General features: G+C 44.2%; 1 long non-coding RNA gene and 1 other non-coding gene across 2 annotated transcripts; one reads left to right on the plus strand and one right to left on the minus strand.

Annotated features, from left to right (window-relative positions):
• Positions 1-436: 436 nt before the first annotated feature.
• trnak-cuu lies at positions 437-509 on the minus strand. The gene has a single exon. It is a non-coding gene; the product is annotated as a tRNA-Lys (tRNA).
• Positions 510-3,255: 2,746 nt separating this feature from the next.
• On the plus strand, positions 3,256-6,712 carry LOC121292960. The gene is made up of 4 exons (XR_005946394.1): positions 3,256-3,390; positions 3,710-3,823; positions 5,150-5,255; positions 6,270-6,712. It is a non-coding gene; the product is annotated as an uncharacterized LOC121292960 (long non-coding RNA).
• The last annotated feature ends 3,800 nt before the right edge of the window (positions 6,713-10,512 follow it).

The following is a 10,512-nucleotide window of genomic DNA, read 5'->3' on the forward strand; positions in this document are numbered from 1 at the left end:
TAATCAGTATCTGGGAGAATCAGGAAGATGAGATCCAGGTGTCTCTTTACCAACGAGTTTTACCCATTCCCACCAATTGGCTGTGTCTGCATCGAGCAGCTAATTGACCTGAGAACAGGGAGGGCAGAGGGAGCTGGAGGCGAGACAGGGACAGAAGCAGGAAGAAATGCGACCATAAAGTGCTTTGAATTTGATGTGTGTCAGTAGTTTTCAGTGGTGAATGTCTGTCTTGTAAGTTTCACAGGAGCCGCAGTGATTAGTTGGTGTTTTTTTAGGCAGCAACATTTAAAAGAAAAAGATAAAAGCAAATTACTGCGAATGATGGAAATCTGAAACAAATACAGAAAATGCTGGAAAAACTCAGCAGTTGGAAGGAGATACAGAGTCAATATTTCCAGATCGTACGACTCTTAATTAGATTTTTAAAATCTTGTAGCGTCCAACATGGGGCTCAAACCCACAACCCTGAGATTAAGAGTCTCATGCTCTACCGACTGAGCTAGCCGGGAATGTGAAAAATGATTTCATATCTCAACATACATGGGATTGCTTTCCATCTGATACTTCAGCTTGGTCGGAAGTTTAAAGTGTGGGACGTAATCGGCCTTCAAAAGCCCCAAGGTTGCAATGCATTCCTCTCAAAATTCAATAACATCGTTCACATCTTCCACTTCTTAGCTGCACCTCTTCCAAATACGGTGATCCATCTTCCTCAGAATTTTCTCCTGGATTTAATGCTTAGCTGCTTTGTGTCCTCATTTCGAAATTAGGTTCACTTCATTATCCAACACAAATTGAATTACAAACCTGATGGACAAACAATGGAAAACAAGTCACTCGGTAACTCAAATCCCATGGTGCTCATTTTCAGATTCACAACAGTCAGCTTTTCAATAAAATGAAGGAACTTTACAGTGAAAAGAATTAGAAAGTTTGTGTGACTTTTATTTGTGACTCACTCACTCAGGTATTCTGTAAATGCTGCTCGGAGGTTTAGTAAGCGGGATATAATCTACCTGCATTTTCCTGAGCCTGTGCTCGGTGTATTGGGAGGTTTGGTCCGGGTTGGAATATCTCGTGTCCCAAGGATGGGCAGTAACCCCTGTTTGAAGCTCCAGTCGCTTCTTTCTGCTGGCAGCGGGTGATTGGAGAGTGCGGGGTCGGAATATTACTGCTTTTCTGCTTTTCCCTGTCTCACTCACTGTGGAGCTGAGGAAGACTGAGTAATTGATGGGTTCGTTTGTTTCCAACAATTTCATGGATTTCTAATGGGTTACAGAGTGGGTCCAAATCTTTTCTCATTGTATTTGACAGAAAACGTAATGTTAAAAAGAAGCTGTTTTTGTGGGACCTCACTGGACAACAAAAGACCTGCCACCGTTTTGGGGATGATATCTTGCAGCCCAAGTACCCAGTGACAATCCAGAACTGTGTGGCAATGATTGGTGATGAGGGGGAAAAACAGTAAAAACCTTCACCACCTGGGTGGTTTTGAATCACTAAACTTTAAGTTAACACGCAAACACGCTGACCAATTGCGTCACAGACACCTACACAAACCTAACTGACAAGGTATCCCAACCAGGCTGTCAACGAGTCTAATCTTCAGATTGCCACTACCCAGATGGCTATCGTACTCTATCAGTTTTATACTTCCAAAATAAGGGGTGAGACATTCATTATGGATACATGGAAACAGTCTGATCCCACCCACTGCAGACACATCCATTTCACCGAGAATCAGCTCTCCTACAACCGGTGCCATTTCCTTTCGAGCCTTTCATTGTCTTGTCTGTTACCAAGTATTCTGATTGTCCCGAAGCCAATATTAGGTTTGAATTCCTGATGTGCAGTAACGAGAATCCTTTCACTGTCTGAGATCAGTTAATTTCACTGAGAACATCAGAGTCAATGTTCCAGCGTCTTAAAGAAGGGAAAGTGCCTTGACTTTCTCTGGTTCACCTCATTCGCATTGGATTCCATTCCTCAAAGGGGATTTTCATTTCCTTCTTGAGCTCCCTGACCTCATCTGGCAACTTCTTTGGGTTGAGAGGCTTAATTAACATTTCGGATGCAGTGCAGTTCTAATGAAAGGCTACAGACCTGAAATGAAAACGATGTCTCTCTCTCCACAGACGCTACCAGATCTGCTGAGAATTCCAGCATTTTCTGTTTTTATTTCAGATAACCAGCATCTGCAGTGCTTTGCTTTTCTTTTCCTGATTAGTGAAACATATAAGACCCTGAGGGAGGGTTTGGAGAAGATGTTACCTCTTGTGGGAGAATCTAGAACTCGGGATCACTGTTTAAAAATAAGGGTTCACCCATTTAAAATGGAGATGAGGCGTTTTTTTTTCTCTCAGTGGGTCGTGAAACTTATGAACGCTCTTCCTGAAAAGGCTGTGGAAGCAGAGTCGTTAAATATTTTTAAGGCTGAGGTGGATATATTCATGGCAAGCAAGGGTGTGACAGATTATCGGAGATAGGTGGGGTACAGATTTCAGGTGACTATCAGATCAGCCATGTTCTTATTAAATGGCGGAGCAGGATTGAGGAGCCGAATGGCCTACACCTGATCCTTTTTCTTATGTAGTGCTAAGAATGTGGAACCCATTACCAGCAGATTTCGAGATCATGTCTGAGCTGAAAATGTGTAGGTAAATTCACACTGTAAACAGATTCATCTGGAATTGGAAAGGGATTCACTCTCATCCCATTTACTGACACAGGAACACAGTCTTGCTGGTGTGAGACCATTCAGATACTTCACGTGTGCAAAGGGCTTTATTCAGTTATCCCACAAGTTAACACTCCAACTTTAAAAGTTCAAAGGATTTGATCCACAATCGGAGAAATGATAATAGCATGACACGGTTTAAATGTTCCACGTATAGGGGGAAAAGTCACGAGTTCACCCCATCTGCAGAGACTGCACTGAGTTCAGATCTAACTGTAGGATCCTTATATCTAAGAGAGAATTGTGGTGGAGCCCTGAGCAATTTGGCCACTGCATCAATTGCTTCAACAATTTTATGTCTTGCCCCGATGTCACCAATCGAATTCTGAATACAGGAAATAGGTTTCTGTTCTATAATATGGTCTTCATGGCGGAGCGGAGACCCAGGTTTCACTGCGAGATAGAAATTGCCCTATCCTCACGCCAACAGCTCCCTGCGCGTGCGCATTGCTGCGTGTGGTGGGGCATGCGCATTTCGTCTATTTCATGAGCATGCGCAGTGCTGGTCTGTGACTGAAGCTGCTCAGAGCGGGTGAGAGAAAGTCGAGTGGAGCAAACTAACAGAATTAGTGGGCGTGTGAGAAGGAATGAAGCGGAGTGGGCAGGGAGGCTTCATAAAGACAGAGTGCAGGCCGCAGACCCCAAATAACAAGGTACCGGTCCTGTGTTTGCAGAGAACGGGCCGAAAAATTCTGGATTTCTCCCTTCGCCAGGCCTCGGGTAACGGCCGCCATCTTTATAGGGGGCAATGTGCAGCAGGGTGCATGCGCGGTCACCCTGTCCAGGTGGCTGGAGGAGAGAATATTGTGAATTTCTATCCTGGACTGACAGGGATGGATTTTGGAAACTCCTTTTACAGGGGTTAGATGGGGAGGATTTACAAACAGCAAACTCAAACCAAGAGAAATGTTTGGCCTTTCTGAATTTCTGTTCGGAATTGACAGTGATGGATCTTGTGAACTCTATTTACAGGATGTTAGAAGAGGAGGGTAAACTCGAGGGAGATGAGAAACCAAAACCAAACATCACGTCAAAATCTGAAAGTCACTTGATTCATCAGGACCTGAATATCACCAGCCTTTGAATGTAAGCATTGAGTTCCAGGTCATTACCATTCACTGGGTAAAAAAACTCTTCCTGGCATCCCCCTTGTGGATCTTGCCCAAAATCTTAAAACTCTGTCCCTTAATCCTTTCATAATCAGCTAATGGGAACAGCTTTTATTTAACTACCTTTCATAATCCTGTACACCTCTATCACATCACCCCTCAATCTCCTTTCTTCCAAAGAGAACAACCCCAGTTTCTCGAACGTCGTCTTACAGTTAAAGCCCCTCATCTCTTGAACCATACTGGTTAATCTCCTCTGTACCCTGACATCCTTCATAATGTGTGGTGATCACTGATTTGCACAGACCCAGATGTTCTGTGTCTGTGACATCATCACACATCAACAATTACACTGTGACATCATCACACATTGACAATTACGTGGTGAGATTACCCCACTCCCCGGATATTTCCTCAACTGGGAGATTTTTCTCTGACTCCAGTGCTTCTGATATCTTTCCAGCTGCAGGCTCCGGCAGGAGAGTTTAAAGTTGAAAACTGAAACTGTTTCAGAGTTGACTGATTTTCACCATCCACCTACAATTTAGAGCTTTTAGGTCTATGCTCTGTATCTGTGAGAGGCTCCATGGCTCTGGGGCTGGTGTGGTTCCTTTACTGTGGATCTGAATCCAGGTTCAGCCATTGATCTGTTTCACGGCTGCCCACCCTGATCACCTCCCTGCCATTTTTTAACTTCCCCTGTCTCTGATAATGGATGTATTTGAGTTCTGTTTAGTATTTTACTGTTACTACTGTCGATTGTGTCGAAATGAAGTTTCCACCACTGTCCACCCCCCGACCATGTGCTGCTGGCTTCGCAGCTTTATCTTCCCACAGTATCTTTCACAGTCAGGAATTGCTTTTCCTGACCTATAGTCCATTTCTTTTCCACTTCTGAGCTTATATTGACCATCAAATTCTGCACCATTTTTACTCCCTGGGAGGGGATAGTGTAATGGTATTGTCACTGGACGAGTAATCCAGAGACCCAGGGCAATATCCTGGGGACACAGGTTCAAATCCCGTCATGGCAGATGGTGGAATTCCAATTCCATTAAAAAAATCTAGAATTAAAAGTCTATTGATGACCAATGATGATTGTCGTAAAAACCCACCTGGTTCACTAATGCCCTTTAGGGAAGGAAATCTGCCATCCTTAGTCTTGGCCTACACGTGACTCCAGACCACAGCAGTGGTTGACCTTTAACTGCCCTCTGAATGTTGGCCTAGCCAGTGATGCCCACATGAATTTAGAAAAATCATTCTGCACACCTTGAAACGTTAACTCTGTCTCTCTCCACAGATACCAGCATCTATTGTGATCCCCAGTTGCCTGTGGAGAAGATGATGTTTGACCTTCTTGAATCGCTGCAGTCCATGTGGTGAAGGTGCTCCCACAATGCTGTTAGGTAAGGAGTTACAGGTTATTCACCCAGTGATGATGAAGGAACAGTGATATATGTCCAAATCAACAGCAACAATGTGTATTTATATGGCACTTTCAATGTAAGACAATATTCCAAGCATTTCACAGAAAGGTTAAAAGCAAGGTTTGACACTGAGCCAAACAAGGAGATATTGGGGCAGGTGACCAAACGTTTGGTCAGAGAGGTAGGTTTTAAGGAGTGTCTTAAAGGAGAAAAATGAAGTAGAGAGGAAGAGAGGTTTGGGGAGAAAATTCCAGGGCTTGGGGCCATGGAAACTGACAGAATGCTCAGCAGGTCAGAACTAAAGGAGCACAAACATCTCAGAGGGTTGTGAGGCTGGATTACAGTGATAGGGAGGGGCGAGACCAACATGGAATTTCAAAAAGTGGATGAGAATTTTAAAATGTAGGTGCTTCTTATCCTAGATCCTTTGTAGGTCAGTGAGCACATGGGTGATGGGTGAACAAGACTTGGTGCGAGTAAGCACACGGGCAGCAGAGTTTTCGATGACCTCAAGGTTACAGGGACGTTGAAAGTGGGAGACCAGCCGGGAGTGCGTCAGACAGGTCAGGACGGTGTGTGACTTGGAGGGGAACTTGGAGATGATGATGCTCATATATAAACCTGCTACCCTGGTCCTTCTGGGGGTGGAAGTTGAGGGATTGGAAGGTTCTGTCAAAGTTCTGCTTATGTTATAGATATAAACAATACATCTCCTTCGCCTCCTGCACTACCTACCTCTTTTTTTCTCTCTCTCTCACTCTCTCTTTCCATAGAGGCCAGTGTAGATCCAGACTGGGTGGCAGGTTCCCTTCCCTGAAGGACATTAGTGAACCAGTTGGGTTTTTATGACAATCCAGCAGTTTTCATGGTTTCTTTTTCCTAGTGCCAGCCCCACAAATTCCCAGATTCATTCAGCTCAATTTCACAACCTGCCTTTGTGTTTTTGTGGGTTCTCTCTCACTCCCTTTTTTCTGTTTTAAATCAATTTCACAGGGTATCAGAAGGGGAGGATTTACAGTCAGGAAAATGAAACCAAACTTCACATCAGGATCTGACAGTCACTTGATCCATCAAGCTCGATAATGGAAGGAAAAAGCAGTGTTTACACTGAGGAGAAACTGGAAATGTGGGGATTGTGGGAAGAGATTCAATTCCCCATCTCAACTGGAAACTCATCAGCGAGTTCATGCCGGGGAGAGACCGTTCACCTGCTCCGAGTGTGGAAAGGGATTCACTCAGTCATCCAACCTGCTGAAACACCAGCGAGTTCACACTGGGGAGAGACCGTGCACCTGCTCTGTATGTGGGCATGGATTCACTCAATTATCCAACCTGCTGAGACACCAGCAATTCAACACTGATGAGAGGCATTTTAAATGTTCGGACTGCGGGAAGTGCTTTAAAAGTTCTGGGGAACTGTTGTGCCAACAACGTGTCACACTGATGAGAGGCCGCTCAGACGCTCTCACTGTGGGACCGGATTCAGGCACTCACCTCACCTCACTGTACACCAGCGAATTCACACTGGGGAAAGGCCGTTCTCCTGCTCCGAGTGTGGGAAGGGATTCACTCAGTTATGTCACCTGCTAACACACCAGTGAGTTCACAAGTAACTACAGTGATTGGATTTTGTTGTTGATCACATCCAGGACTGAACAAATTTCATCGGAGTCGGTTTTTGCCGATGTTGAAAAACTTCAACCATGTTAGAGGTGCTAAATATTCTGGATGAAGTTAAATAAATCAGCTTTGTATTAAACACACAGTATGTTGAACATTTTTAATATCTTTAACACAAGTCAGTACCTTTTGCAGGTCTCTCCCTCTCTCTCCGTTGTCTCCAACCTCACCTCCAACAAGTGTGAGGAGCTCATGGAGCTTCTTTGTCACTAAGATTGAGACAATCCAATCAGCTGCCTCTGCTGCTTCCCTCCCTTCCATTAGTCCACCGGGACAATCTGTCTCTAAAGTTCCCCTTGTCAGAGCCCTGAACTCACATTTTTCCCCAGTTTCTCTCCCCTCATGCCCTCTCAGTGCTCATCTTGTCTTCTGCTGTATTGACCCCATTCTCATTAAACTACTGATCACCCAGCTTCCCTATCTCAGCTGATATTGTTAATGACTCTCTCTCTCTCTTTCTTCTGGTACTGTCCCTCTCACCTTTAAATCCACTGTTATCACCTGAAAAAACACTTGACCCCACCACCCTAAAATTCCACCCCATCTCCAAACTCACTTTCCTCTGCACAGTCCTTGGACTTGGTGTCCCCCAAGGATTTCACTCTCCATGACATCACATGTCTCCACCTGCCCCAGCTCATCTGCTGCTCAAACCCTCATCCATGTCCGTGTTACCTTTAGACTTGACAATTCCAATACATCCCTGGCCGGCCCCTCACATTCACCCTGTCCCCACGGAAACATGAGATCATCCAAAACTCTGCTGCCCTTGAGCTTTCTCACATCAAGTCCGTTCCCCCATCAGTCCCTGAGCTCTCTGACCTACACTGGCTCCTGGTCCAGCAGTGCCTCCAGTTTAAAATTCACATCCTTGTTTACAATTCCCTCCATGGCCTTGTCCCTTCCCTATCTCTGTAACCTCCAGTCACTCACCCTCTGTGATATCTGTGCTCCTCTCATTCTGTCCTCTTGAAGATCCCTGATTTTAACTGCTGCACCATTGGTGACTGTGCCTTGGTGTGAAACCCTGAAATTCCCTCCCTAAACCTCTCCACCCCCTCCAGCTCTCTCCTGATTTAAGATGCTGGTTAAAATCTGCCTCTCCAATCAAGGTTTTGTCCATTTACCCTAATATTGCCCTCTGTGACTGGGTGTCAAATTTTTTCTTTACAAAACTCCTCTGAAGCACCTTGGGATGTTTTATTACATTAAACATGTTAGATAAAGACAAGTTGCTTCTGTTTCATCACAGCCAGATGCGCAAAGTAACATTCCACAAGCAGCAATCACACAAGTGAATGATTAATCTGGTTTGCCTTTGATGCTGTTAGTTAAAACACGCATGTTGGTCCCACTGCACCAGGAGAACTCCCCTGTGGACAGGATGTGGAGTTGTTGAGCTCTCCTGAGCTGAGAGTGGAGCTGATTGAGCTGTCGGGCCTGCCGTGTACCTTGAAGAACCGCTGTCTGGGATCTTTCCTCTTAATTCACTGACTCCCAGCTGAAGTTGTTTCTGCAGTTAAATAGTTAACTTTGAATATCAATCCCAATTTAATCTTTGAAGTAAAATCTACAACTTCAAAGCAGCTGTAGAAAAGACAGAAAGTTGTGTTTATTTATCATCTTACACATCCTCAGATCATCCCAAAGTGATTCACAGTCAATGATGTATTTTGAAACAAAGAATGAGGAGAGGCAGAATAAACTAAATGGTACAGTTTTAAACAGAGTGTAGGAAAAGTGTGACCAAGCTGCTTAATAAAAGCTAATGGAGTCCTCAGTTTATTCATTGAGACATGGAGTACACTGACAATCCTCAGCTGAAATATTGTGTTCAATTCTGAGCACCACACTTTAGGAAAGATTTCAAGGCCTTGGAGAGGGTGTGGGGGAAATGTCCCAGAATAGTATCAGGGATAAGGGGTTTCAGTTCTGTGGAGAGACTGGAGAAGCTGGGATTGTTCCCTTTCGAGCAGAGAAGGTTATGGGGTGCTTTAATAGAGGTGCAGAGATTTTTGAGGAGTTTTCATCTACACAGGGAGAAATTGTTTTCATTGGCAGGATGGTTGGGAACCACAGAACACAGCTTTAAAATAATTGGCAAAGAATCCAGGATGGAGATGAGGTGAGATTATTTTACTCGGTGAGTTCTGATGATCTGGAACACATTGTCTGAATGACTGGTGGAAGCAGATCCACAAGTAACTTTCCAAAGTGATTTGGACTGATCGCTCTGCACAAGTTCAGGGTTCACACATGTGCAGAGCGCACTCAGTGACCACGGCAACAGACTCTCTGTCTGTTGGTTAAGGGGCTTGAGTGGAACTTTCCACTGTTAAACTTATCATTCATTGTACATTAGGCCACATCTACAATCTTGTCCCTCACATTTCCAGTGAAGAGGAGCATCTGTGGATGGATGGATGGGTCACTTCAAGAAGCTCTTCACTATCTGATGCTATTTTCTCTCTCGAAAGCCAGTTTATATATCTCATTTCTGGGGGTCTCATGTCAATCAATTATTCAATTGTCCATTAGCAAGGGACAGACATTCAAGGTAACCCCTCCTATTTCCATTGGAAGTTCATGAAGTCTTTTGGAGTTCACACTTGCTGGGACATCCTGTTTCCCCTTCACGCAGACAGTTGGTTTACATATGGGTCATGAGATCCCCTCACCCGATCAAGCTTGTCTTATTTCAGGGTCTGTGCCAGAGACATGTCCTTGGCGGAGAAACAGGCCTCACTGTCCTGTGTTTCTCAACCCAGGAAGCTTTCCTTCATGAGAGAGACAGACAGAGAGTAAGAGACAGAGAGTGAGAAGTTAATTGCAATAATGTTCAATAAATTTCTGACAATTTTATAAGGTTATTGGACAGTGATTTCTCACAGATCTCCCCACCTTCAGAAGGGTGACTCCTTATCGATTTCTCACAACTGATATCTGACTAACCTCACTATTTCTAAGCTCCGAGCTTCTTTTCCTAATTTCTTGATGACAAACTGTAGATAACGTACTAAAGCTACTAGAATGATCAGAATCAGCAACACAAACCATTGAGCTGCCACCAAAAATAAATGTCAAAACTTTTCCACAAAAATATCATAACTATCATCTCAGATTCATCCTCCCCACCTGTCAATCATCTCACACAATCTAAATTATTGGCATGTTGTAAATACATCTGGTTTAAACAAAGGTTCATGCATGGACTTTAAAGATTCTCTAGCTCTCTATTCACCTGCATCCACCTTGTGGGTATTTTCGAACTCATCCTGGACCTTTATCAACTTAATTTGTCCTTTCTGACCCTCCTTACCAACCCTATCAAGGATATACTCGTAATCCCGGTCACACTCTTCTCCAATCCCCAGGATCTCTCTCACCCCCCGGCCCGCCTGTTTTCTCTTTCAGACTATCTATCAGTCACTCCCTGTAATGTGTCAATGCCATTGTATACTCTTGGCTTCACTTAGGAACTTCTCCATTCATGTTTAAATAAGTGTGTTGCTTCTCAAGCCTATGATCTTGATCACCCCGATCCCACTCCTAACAC

Source organism: Carcharodon carcharias, chromosome 21, assembly GCF_017639515.1.
Source record: "Carcharodon carcharias isolate sCarCar2 chromosome 21, sCarCar2.pri, whole genome shotgun sequence".
Classification (NCBI taxonomy): domain Eukaryota; kingdom Metazoa; phylum Chordata; class Chondrichthyes; order Lamniformes; family Lamnidae; genus Carcharodon; species Carcharodon carcharias.